This window comes from Adiantum capillus-veneris, chromosome 22, assembly GCF_014529385.1.
Source record: "Adiantum capillus-veneris isolate H3 chromosome 22, ASM1452938v2, whole genome shotgun sequence".
Taxonomy (NCBI): Eukaryota; Viridiplantae; Streptophyta; class Polypodiopsida; order Polypodiales; family Pteridaceae; genus Adiantum; species Adiantum capillus-veneris.
In genome coordinates, this window is record NC_140952.1 from 149,929,946 (window position 1) to 149,942,504 (window position 12,559).

At 44.9% G+C, this 12,559-nt stretch overlaps 1 protein-coding gene across 1 annotated transcript in view; it reads left to right on the plus strand.

Annotated features, from left to right (window-relative positions):
* LOC147430422 (uncharacterized) overlaps positions 1 to 12,559 on the plus strand; it is a 66,560-nt gene that overhangs the window by 39,021 nt on the left and 14,980 nt on the right. The window lies entirely within an intron of this gene.

Sequence of the window (12,559 nt, forward strand, 5' to 3'; positions counted from 1 at the left end):
TACTCATAGTGAGCCACAATGTGTGTGTGAGTGGTGGGTGCAGGTTTACAACTTTAATTGGAAGCTTGCCTTCTCCTTTGCTCTACGTAGCGCGACGATTTGCTCTCGCGCATCTCTCTCTCCCCTTTGCACATATCGTAATACCCCACTAGTTGGGCTATTCAAATGATCATGTACAGTTCTGTGGGTTTTATGCACGTTTACTAAGGCAAGAGCCTTCTGAATTGGAATCGCATTAGCTATTGCTAATCTGGGAATCCCCCACAGGTGCGCACAGCCCCATCGCGAAGGAACGCGAATTTGGAGAGTTTTCTCGCGTGAAAACTCCTCCAAATCACAAGGCAACTGTCCCATTGCGTGTGGGAGGTCTTGGGGAGCGTGTTGGTGTGTTAGCTCCGTCTGAAACGACCCAAAACAGAGAAATACAGCCTGCTGTGTAAAATTGCAGGTTTAGGGTTTTTTGCTCCTAAAGTGCACCAGAACTTCACAGAAGCTTCCGGGAAGCTAGAGTGTGGCTATATAGGAGTTTGGGAACTTTTTAGAGGCTGTAACAGTGAAAAACAGCTCTCTGCGTTTTCTCGCCAGCCCACAGAAGAGCTTCAGAATTGCATGGGAAGTCACCCCTGACTTGTACTTTTGGTCTATACAGGTTATGCAGCCGTTATGATGTGGAAATTGGGCCTAATTCTGAAATCACAGCCCTAGACAGATTTGGACAGCTTGTAAAGTTGCTTGGGGTTTTCCCATCGCAATCAAATAAAGAAATACCGCAAGGGGCGCCAGTTTTTGGGGCGAACAGGGTGTCGGTCATCATTGCGCAGGGCATTCTTACCGTTGGACGCAAGTGTTGAGTCTCTCTCTTTTCCATCAGTACTCTGTGTGTAATTTAACAGGTTATAGATTTTGTACGGCCCTTTACTGTGTATTGGCTAGTTATAGTCTCTCTCTCTCTCTCTCTCTCTCTCTCTCTCGTGCACACACGCACTCTCACACTACTCACACACACACATTGTGGAGCACTTCTTTTCATTAATCAGCCCCAACCCCAATTTTGGGCGCCCCCTCTTGGGATGAGCTTTCTGGAGAATGAGAGTTGATCTATAAGTCGCTCTCATACTGCCATGTGTCCGGTTTGCTCCTTTTGGATTAATTCCTAGTATTATCCAACTTATAAAGTCTTGTCGAGGGGCCTAAATGACTTTAATTGAGCCTAGCCACTTCTTTACTAGTCAGATTCCAGTGTCGATCAGCCCAACCATCTCGTGGCTCCCTGGCCTTGACTTTTGCGGGTGAAACTCTCAGCCAACGGCCGTTTCACACTCGCCATGCAATGTTCGAGCATTTGTGATTTTAACAAGAGGGTCCCAAAAATTAAATAAAAATCAAGGGAAAGAAACCAACAAATATATGTAGTGCTTGTCATGGTCTCGTGACATATTAAAATTGCAAACGTCCTCGATTGCATGCCATATATATATGTTATAGATGAAGTGTGGTAAATACCCTTTTATCATCGCATGTATCTGCAAGAAAGACTGTCAAACATGTGTACACATGACTTAATGAGACCTTTATACTTTTGTCAAACAATGTACATTGCTATTGCACTAAATCCTTATGTACATATGAAGTGCTAGATCTATCATCATCCCTCTTCTGAGCATGTTGCAAGCTCTTTGACCTTTGCTCCACTGAGGTGATCCGAGTTGGAGAATACGTGGGTTGTAAACCAAAAGCTTCAAGGTAAACCGTAAAACTGCAATACATTTGGTGACTCTCAGTTCACTTTCTTCCATCCACTTTGCATCCATAGGTGGATAGTGTAAGGTGGGGCGGAATGAATGTTGTATTTTCTCAAGATTAGTGATCTTTATTGCTCAAGGTTCCTTTTAGTTCTTAGGGAAGGAGAGAGCCTTCCGTCTTATGGAGAGTGCTATGATCACGAACAAAGTGAGTGGATATTGTGCGTGCAAGTGAATGAGATTGAGAGAAGGAGAGAGAAGAGATACGACACCCGAGAGGTTGTAAAACCCTCCTCCGAAGGCCCCACTCTCGTCGGCGAGAGTGGTCTACTTTGATTGCACAAAGGTGTACAATGCGTATGCAATGGACTGATGCAATGGGACTATGCCGACGACGACGACGACTTGATGGTTGAAATCTGAGATCTTCTAATCGCTGAATTTCGGGGCTGTTTCGGTGGCTGAAAATGACTGTTTTGGCTGCATTTTTATGGCTGAAAATGGGGGATCATCTGCAACCAACTTGGGGGAAATCTGTTACTGTGTCATGGCTGAAAACATGCGTTTTCTTCAAGGCTGAATTTGCTAATCAAAACGCTGATGCTGCAGGTCTAGGGCTTGCGTTTTTGTGATGAAAAACGCTCCTGCAGGGGTAGCGTTTTTGCAATGAAAAACGCTGGGCTGAAGGGGTACTGTAGGGCGATCATGCAAGGGGGAGATGCTGTGAATCTGATGCTGCCGGCGGTAACTGCAAAGAGGGAAAACGCCAGAGGTGGGGACTTGCCCGACGGGGATGGGGATCCAAACGCTGGGGGTGCTGGGGGGTACTGTTGAGAAGTTGCCTGTTGAGCGGGAAGCTCCTGTTGTCTCTTCTGCCAGAAAGTGCTAACTTGGGTTTGCTTATATATTAACTTAGCAAAATTGCCCTACCTACTTTTGTTGGAAAGTCACTTAAAAATAATAAGTGAAAATACCAATAAATAGGAAAATAGGCTAAATGCACTGGAAAATTCCCCTAACTGATGCTAATGGATTCTGATGGGAATTCCGATGATCATGCTGTGTGCAACCGGAGGATGTGCATCTATGCTAAGTGAGTGGGCATGCACGGTCTACGAATAGACTCACAAAAGTGCCAGATCACTGCTAATCTAGACTTGACTGAACTGACGGGAACCCTTCTATGGTGTAGCTTGTCCATGGACACATAGGGTTGGATGTGTCACGTGACATCCCCTCCTTTTCAAAGTGAGGTACTGGTACCGAACTGTATGGCATCGAGGGAGATCGTCAACTGCATCCGGAATCCTGGAAGGGACTCTTCATCGGCCCACTCTGATGTGTGGGTCGTGCGGTACTTGAACTTCATAAAGGTCTGCAACGCTTGCTTCTTTGGGCCGTGCCGAAAGCGACACAGTCGTTTGAATCTCCTTTCTTGTGTCAACTGCGTCTAGAGATCTGCTTCTTTCGTCTTCAAGAATCTCCATGGTTGAAAACTCCTGAAACCATCTCCAACACAAAACCATGAACATACCTATTCCATGTAAAGTGAAGGAAAAAAATCTTGTCTTCTCTAAAGACTGTGTATGCAATGTCGATGAACATAGAGACGGAGTGACAAACCGTTCATCAAGCAGATGCAAACAATGCGCTGGAATCTTTTCTGTTTGATCGAAATCAATCAATTGTGGCAAATCACAATGGAAATGCCCATGCTTGGTGCTCATACAATCATGTGCTCGTTCGGAAACCGTGTGATGCCAAGGAAGAGACATGGAATGCGATTTCCTTACATACAAACTTTTCAGCTTTTCATGAACAATCCGCATACATTCGTGCTCATCCATGAGAGAAACGTGCTCAACATACAATATGTCATGCCTAGAAAAAGGGATCACATAACGATGCTGACTAAAATACAGGAAACCTTCACGAATGGAACTCTCGAACAATGCGTGCGTATCAATCATGCGAACACACAATACTTCCTATGAGGGTTCCTTGGACCAAGGCTCGAGAGCCAAGATCGCTTCTTCGGGATCTATCGAATCTTCTTGTGGGGGATCTGTGGACCTCGACTCGAAAGCCAAGATCGATTCTTGGTGATTGATCGAATCTACAAGGAGGTTAGCTTCGCTAGAAAAAGCATCAACTAACACATCATCCTTGTGAACAATCACATTTTCTTCATGCAACTCATCATGCTTGTGAGAAATCACATCTTGATGATGCAAATAATCATGCTTGTCATTGTCATCCAAATCATTGGCATCCAAATCATCATGCTTATCCTTGTCATTCAAATCATCATGCAAGTCATTGTCAATCAAATCATCATCATGCTTCACACAATCATGCAAATCCTGTGTGTCATGCTTGGGAGAAGAAGAGACTGAGAGAGTCTCCTTTTCCCGATCTTGTTGCATCTGTGCCTGTATTCGAGAAAAGAGTCGCAACATCTCTTGCCTTATTGCTTTGTTCTCGTGATCAAACTTGGCTTGCATTTCTTTGTTCTCGCGATCAAATTTTGGTTCTCTTGCTTTGGCTTCCAAGCGTGCTTGCGCGCTCTCACGCGCTATGGCTGCCATTACTTCTTTGTATTCACGATCTATGGCTGCCCTTCGTTCTTCGTAAGCCTTTCTTTCTGCTTCTCTTTCTTGGTCTAACTCCTCCATAGGAGTTCGTGCAATCTTTGTCGTAGATGGGAAAGGGTCGGAAAAACCTCCTGGTGAGGAAAATTCTTCTTCGCCTCTCTCATGCTCATCATCTCCAAGTGAAGTATCCATTCCGCTTCGAGTGATGATCATTCTGAAGTCGTGGGTTCTTGTGGGCTGGGTTCTTAAGTTCACGAGGAACTTGGGTTCTTGAGGTCCTTGATTCGTGAGAATCTTGGGTTCTTGAGGTTCTCGAGTCTTGAGGGTCTTGGGTTCTTGGGGTTCTTGAGGTTTTCTTTCACTTGCAAATCGCGTTGGAGAAGGATCTTCTCTTCACCCAAGTTCTACTCCTTTCTGCGGGCGCACCCCTTGGCGGCCTTGCGCCCACACCAAGGTTGATTTTTCCCACCTCACGTTGATTTGCCGGCCGCTAAGTACACGGTCCACTCTCAATTAGTGAAAAAAGACACAAGGGGAGGCTGGACAAGTCCTTCTTTCTTGGGATTCCTGTCACTCTTCAACAAAACACGATTAGGAATCGCTACGCCCAAGTAAACTTGGGTTCGGGCGATCGCAACAAGCAGAAAAAAATTCTTGTGGTTCTTTCCTTGAGTAATGCAGAACACTTCCAAAGCTCTGATACCAATGTAAGGTGCAGCGGAATGAATGTTGTATTTTCTCAAGATTAGTGATCTTTATTGCTCAAGGTTCCTTTTAGTTCTTAGGGAAGGAGAGAGCCTTCCGTCGTATGGAGAGTGCTATGATCACGAACAAAGTGAGTGGATATGTGCGTGCAAGTGAATGAGACTGAGAGAAGGAGAGAGAAGAGATATGACACCTGAGAGGTTGTAAAACCCTCCTCCGAAGGCCCCACTCTCCTCGGCGAGAGTAGTCTACTTTGATTGCACAAAGGTGTACAATGCGTATGCAATGGACTGATGCAATGGGACTATGCCGATGACGACAACGGTGATGACGACGACGACTTGATGGCTGAAATCCGAGATCTTCTAATCGCTGAATTTCGGGGCTGTTTCGGTGGCTGAAAATGACTGTTTTGGCTGCATTTTTATGGCTGAAAATAGGGGATCATCTGCAACCAACTTGGGGGAAATCTGTTACTGTGTGATGGCTGAAAACCTGCATTTTCTTCAAGGCTGAATTTGCTGATCAAAACGCTGATGCTGCGGGTCTAGGGTTGGCGTTTTTGTGATGAAAAGAGGGAAAACGCCAGAGGTGGGGACTTGCCCGGCGGGGATGGGGATCCAAACGCTGGGGTTGCTGGGGGGTACTGCTGAGAAGTTGCCTGTTGAGCGGGAAGCTCTTGCTGCCTCTTCTACCAGAAAGTGCTAACTTGGGTTTGCTTATATATTAACTTAGCAAAATTGCCCTACCTACTTTTGTTGGAAAGTCACTTAAAAATAATAAGTGAAAATACCAATAAATCGGAAAATAGGCTAAATGCACTGGAAAATTTCCCTAACTGATGCTAATGGATTCTGATGGGAATTCCGATGATCATGCTGTGTGCAACCGGAGGATGTGCATCTATGCTAAGTGAGTGGGCAGGCACGGTCTACGAATAGACTCACAAAAGTGCCAGATCACTGCTAATCTAGACTTGACTGAACTGACGGGAACCGTGCTATGGTGTAGCTTGTCCACAGACACATAGGGTTGGATGTGTCACGTGACAGATAGTTTTTGAACTTCACCAAATAACGTCTTGTAACTTTTCCCTTAACTTCTCTTTCTTTTTGCCTTGTCTTTAGAAGACTTGGCTAAGTCTTTAGCCTTCTTTGCATTTTTTGACCCCTAGGAAGCTTCAGGAGTCGCTTTAGCAAAGGACCTCTTTGCTGAATTTTTCTCTGACCGACCCCCTTTCACACTGCCCTGAAATCCACTATCTTCTCCCTACAACAAGGCATGACCGGTGTTGGCAACTTCCATAAGCAGAGTAAGGTGTCCACTTTATTCTTTATGCAGTAATTCCTGAGCCCTTTAGGCATCATACAACAATACTTCAGTGGCACAAACCTGTAGGAAGTTATTGAGAGCAATGCTTTAAGAACTTTTGATTGTACTCATCTAAGCTTTTGCAAGAAGCCGTATTGAGTTGGTGCCAATCTGTCATGACATCGGCTTCAAATTCGTTTAACAGCCACGTAGATGCAAACATTTGCTTGAAGTAAATCCAAGTGCGGGTGCCTTCCTTGCATCAACAATGCTGTCCACCATGAACACGCCTTTCCTTTAAGAAAGTGGCAGCTTTCTTGACCTTGGAGGCCTCCGTAAAATTCTCCCCCCTGTATAAGCCGTATCAAACTATTGGAGGAAAGTAAGAGCCTTCGTCTTGTCCTCAAATCCCTCGAAAGTATCAAACTTCATAGCTGCACCACCTTCTTTGTATGATTTTGGCTTTTCCAATGCTCCCAGATTATCATAGGGAAGTGTTTGCAACATGGGTACAGTGGTGGGGATCTTTTGTGCCCCTTGGCCATTAACATTTTGGTTCCTTGGTGCCATATTTATCTGCTAGTCGGAAAAACAAGTTATACCAAAAGCGGCCTATGGTACCCCCCCACTGCCTTGCTGTATGTAAGATGCAATGGAAGTGAAGGTTGATAGTGCTCAGGATGAGTGCTCCGAACTGTGCTCAAGGGTTCCTTTTACTTACGGAAGGGAGAGCCTTCCGTTCTTCTTAGAGAGAGAGTGCAAGTGCAATGATCACCAACAAAGTTAATGCTATTGTGAATGAGAGAGAGAGAGAGAAGATACGACACGAGACGGTTCTCAAACCCTCCTCCAAGGGCTCCCCTCTCTATGGCGAGAGAGGTCTATGCTATAGATTGCACAAATTTGGTACAATGGTCTAGATGGTGTGAACTTGATGATGACAATGTTGTCGACGACGATGGAGACTAGGACGATGACGACGATGGTGTCGTCGTCAAGTCTGCGACGATGGCGAGGAAGGTGTCGTCGTGAAGTTAGGGATCTGCGTCGACGATGACAAAGGTGTCGTCATCAAGAGAGGGATTGTGATGATGATGACTGTCGGCGACGACGATGGTGTCAATGACGACAGTGTGAAGGCTGAAAACTGAAAACGCTAGATGCTTTGCTATGGATTTGCTGCTGTGGCGGCAATGCAGGGCTGATCTGCAACTGCCGTGTCGTGCAAGGGCTGAAAAGCAAAAACACTGGCTGATCTGGCTGAAATCTGGAAACGCTAGGCTGATCTGTTGAAATGCTGGGCTGATATGGTACTAGATGGGAAATCTGGCGAGGATCTTCAACCATGTGGGAGCGGGTTCTCGCGAGGCTAAGGCTGAAAACTGAAAACGTTGGTGCTAGTGCCTGAAAACGCTGATCTTCTTCTTCTTCTTAAGAAAACGTTGCCTGACTGCTGGGTGCCTGCCTCCTTGTGTCCCTGCTTCTTCTGCTTCTACTGAGTGTCCCATGGGTCTCTTTTATAGATCTTTAGCAAATTGCCTTACTTACTTTTCCAACAAAAGTCACTTGTTAATAAATAATTGAAAAATGTGTACTTTGGCAAAAAGGGTTCAATGCTCTAAAAAATGCTCATGCTTGGGTACTAAATGCCATGCTAATAATCCTGCTATATGCAATCAGAGGGTATGCAACTATTCTAAGTGCCTGGACATGCACGGCCTACGCACAGGCTCACAAGGGTGCTAGAACACTTTCTAGGCTAACCTGAACCCTAGAATTGTGATAGCTTGTCCACATGCACATAGGGTTATGTAAGGTGCAGCGGAATGAATGTTTGAACTTTGCTCAAGATGAGTGCTCCAAATTGTGCTCAAGGTTCCTTTTTTGTTCTTATGGAAGGGAGAGCCTTCCGTTCTTAATGAGAGAGTGCAATGATCACAAACAAGTGAATGGACACTGTGCGAGAAAGTGTATGAGAGTGAGAGATAGAGAGAGGAGAGAATACGACACCAGAGATGTAAAACCCTCCTCCGAAGGTCCCAATCTCGTCGGCGAGAGTGGTTACTATTGATTGCACAAACTGGTACAAAGTGGATTCATGTGACTGATGCAAATCTAAGCTAGATCGATGAGGACGATGGGGATGGCGAGACCGATCTAAGAGCTGAATTCTGCTGCTTTGGTACTGCTGTCCAAAAACGCTAATGGTTGAAATCTGTCGTTGATTCGCTGCTCTCCCAAAAACGCTGATGGCTGAAATTGTCTGGCACCAAAAACGCTAATATGGGCTGGTCCTTGCGGAGAAGTTGCCTGCTGAGTGGTGCTCCTGCTGCCTCTTCTGCCAGAAAGTGCTAGCGCTAGGTTTTTATTTATACAAACTTAGCAAAATTGCCTTACCTACTTTCCAACAAAAGTCACATAAAAATAAAAAGTGAAAAATGTCAAAAATAAGAAAAATAGGCCTATGCACTGTAAAAATGCTATTGATGGGATCTGACTGGAATCTGATGGTCATGCTGTGTGCAACCAGAGGATATGCATCTAATCTAAGTGTTTGGACATGCACGGTCTGCGAACAGACTAAAAGTGCCAAATCACTTCCTATTCTAGACTGACTGGACTGAACTGTACCCTGGTCATGCTGTAGCTTGTCCACGGATACATAGGGTTGGATGTGTCACGTGACATCCCCTCCTTTTCAAAGTGAGGTACTGGTACCGAACTATATAGCGTTGAAGGAGATCGCCAATAGCATCCGGAATCCTAGAAGGGACTCTTCACTGGCCCACTGTGTGGGTCGCGCAGTACTTGAACTTCATAAAGGTCTGCAATGCTTGCTTCTCTGGGCAGAATGTCCATGGCTGAAAATTCCTGAAACCACTTCCAACACAAAACATGAACATACCTATTCCATGTAAAGGGACTGGAAAATTTTTTGTCTTCATAAAAGACTGTGTATGCAATGTAGATGAACCAATAGACGGAATGCAAACCGTTTCACCACACACACGCAAACAATGAAATCGAATCTTGTCTTGCTGATCTAAATCAATCAACTGTGGCAATTCACAACGGAAATGCCCAAGCTTGGTGCTCATTCTTTCTTGTGCTCTTTCTACAACTGTGTCGTGCCAAGGAAGAGACATGGAATGTGACTTCCTTGAATGTATACTTTTCAGCTTTTCACAAGAAATCCGCATACATCCGTGCTCATTCATGAGTGAAACGTGTTGGACGTACAATATGTCATACCTAGGAAAAGGGATCACATAAAGACGCTGACTAAAATACAGGAAACGATCAGGAATGAAACACTCGTACAATGCGGGCTGACTAATCATACGAACACATAGTACTTCCTGTGAGGGTTCTTTGGACCTAGGCTTGAGAGCCAAGATCGGTTTTTCCTGATTGATTGAATTTGCAATGAGGTTAGCTTCACTAGAGAAAGTATCAACTAAACCATCATCCTGGTGAACAATCACATCATCGTCATGTAAATCATCATGCAAATCTATCTCGGCCAACTATGACCACATGTTGTGCATGTATCCCTTTTCTTTTTGCCTCTCGTTTGGTATACACACACAACCATGCAGCCGCCACATGCACTGTGTCGCAAGCTGCAAACCTCCTCTCTCTCTCTCTCTCTCTCTCTCTCTCTCTCTCTCTCCTCTTTCGCCGTCCCGCCAACCAATCCTCTCCAAATGTTCCTCTTGGAGCTCCTATTGCAGCCATTGTCCTCTGCAGTGATTGCCCAAGTTCTGCCTATTCCATTGAGTTGTTGCGACCCCTCGCCAATTGGCTATTCCCCCATTTCCATCGAGCTGTTGCGACCCCTCTCCGATTGGATATTCCCTCCATTGTTTGACTCGGTAGCTGCTGCAGGTTGAACCAGTCGAGGCCTTTATCAAGCGTCTACAACCCATCCCTTGTCGAGCTTGCACCTACCTCCAACTGTAGGCTATGGAATTCTTGCTCGCTATAGCTGCAAGTTGAAAGGACCTCCATGGGTGCTTGCTTGCCATCATCTTTACTCCCAGGTCCTCAAAAACCCCATATGCCCACCTCCTCGCAATATCCCCACTAAGCGATGCCATCTCCTTCATCTCTCTATGGAATAAGGTGTTCCATGCTTCATCCCCCCATCTCTTACCACATATGCAACATATGCCAAATTGTTCACCACACACACACACAAAAAGTGAGATCAAATCTTGACCTTTCGACCTAAACCTATCAACTGTGGCAAATCAGAACCGAAACGTCGATGCTTGATGGACAATCTTGCTTGTGCTCTTTCTGAGACTGTGTCATGCCAAGGAAGAAACATATTGATAAAATAGACAATCGAGAAACAATGTGAATTCCTTTAATGCAAACTTTTCGAGAGTGATCCGCATGCATCCGTGCTCATCCATGAGTGAATCATGTGCATCGTACAATACGGCATGCCTGTGAAAAGGGAACACATAAAGACGGTGACGAAAATACAAGAAACCGTCATGCATGAGAAACTCGAACAATGCGTGCTGACTACTTATGCGAACACACAATACTTCCTGAGTGGGTTCTTTGGACCTCGACTCGAGAGCCAAGATCAGTCCTGTGCGGGTGATCGTATCTGCAATGAGGTTAGTTGCATTAGAAACATCATCATGCAAACCATCATCCTTGCGAACAATCACATCTCTATCATGCAAAAAATGTGTGCCGTGCTTCGGAGAAGAAAGGACTGAGAGGGTCTCCTTCTCATGTTTCTTTTCAAGCGTCGCCTGCACATGAGAAATGAGAGGTAAAGAGTGAAGACCCTCCTCACCATGAATGATAATGGGAGAGTCACTTTTGGCATTTAGAGTGAGCGTATTGTTTACCAATCAATAAGAGGGTTATGTTCACAAACCATCGAATGCCCAAAATCATATCACATTTTAAGAGAGGAGGCACAACAAATCTTCTACGGAAGGAAGCTTGCTGAACAGTGAATAATACATCAAGGCATTCTCGTGTAATGAGAGAGTCCATACCGGGAGCGAAGCCCGACACCTCGAGAGGAGTTGTCTGGCTAACCTCCAAGCGGGCTCTTTCTACAAGAGAGTCACCACCTCACATCATGCATACTGCCAAAATCAAACAAGATCACAATGCGTTGACTATTCACATGACCATAACACTTCATGAGAGACTCATCAGCTAGATGATCATTAGAAACTTGGGACACAATAGTGTTCTCATTTATGGCATTAATAGAGGATGTGGGTTATGTGGGTTCTTTAGGATCGTTGGATGCTTTCTTAGGACAATCTCTTTTCATATGACCTTCAGTGTGACATTCGAAACATCTTTTGTCTCGTGCATATTCGGCTTGTCCTTAAAGAGTTAACCAACCTTCTAAAATTCCTTGAGCGGATTTTTCATCAGGCGTCAACTTAGGGTTTTCTTGACTTTTAGCTTTTCATTTTCCTTGAGGTTCATTGTGACAATTATGTGCTTGAGAAATAGAGGAAGATTGATTAGGAGAATTACCGTTGTTCTTACCGTTCTTACAGTTTTGCGGGGTTCTGAGAATTCTAAGAGGTACTGTGAGAAGACTTGTTCTCCTTAGGCTTACCTTTGTTGTGCATTTTGCCCAAAAATTCAGCGTATTAGCCCTCTTATTCGTGCAACTATGGCCTCATCTTCTTCGGATGTGAAGAATCTCTTCGAGATTAGGAGGTTCGATGGAACAGGATTCGACCTTTGGAAAGATAGGACCCAGGGAATCCTATTTCTTAAGGATTGTGAAGGGGCACTTGAACAGGTAAAGCCACAGAATATGACGGATGAAGCATGGGTTAGCCTGAACAGGAAGGCTGTTACATACATTAAAATGGCCATGACCGATGAGCCAGTCATTGATGTCAAAGGTCTCACAAGTGCTTTTGATGTGTGGGAGAAGTTAAAGGAAATGTATGAGAATACAACGCCTGTCAACCAAGTGCATTTGATGCTAAAACTTGTTGGCATGCAACTAGATGAGTCCAAGAGCGCTGCAGAGCATTTGTCGTTGTTCGCAGGTACTTTGTCGCAGTTACAGGACTCAGGCTTGCCTCTTTTTGATGATAAGCTGAAAGCTATCTTCTTGCTTATGACCTTATGTGAGTCATGGGAAACATTGGTGGTTTCATTGTCAAATAACCCCAATTTGACCTTTGATGGAGGTGTTAG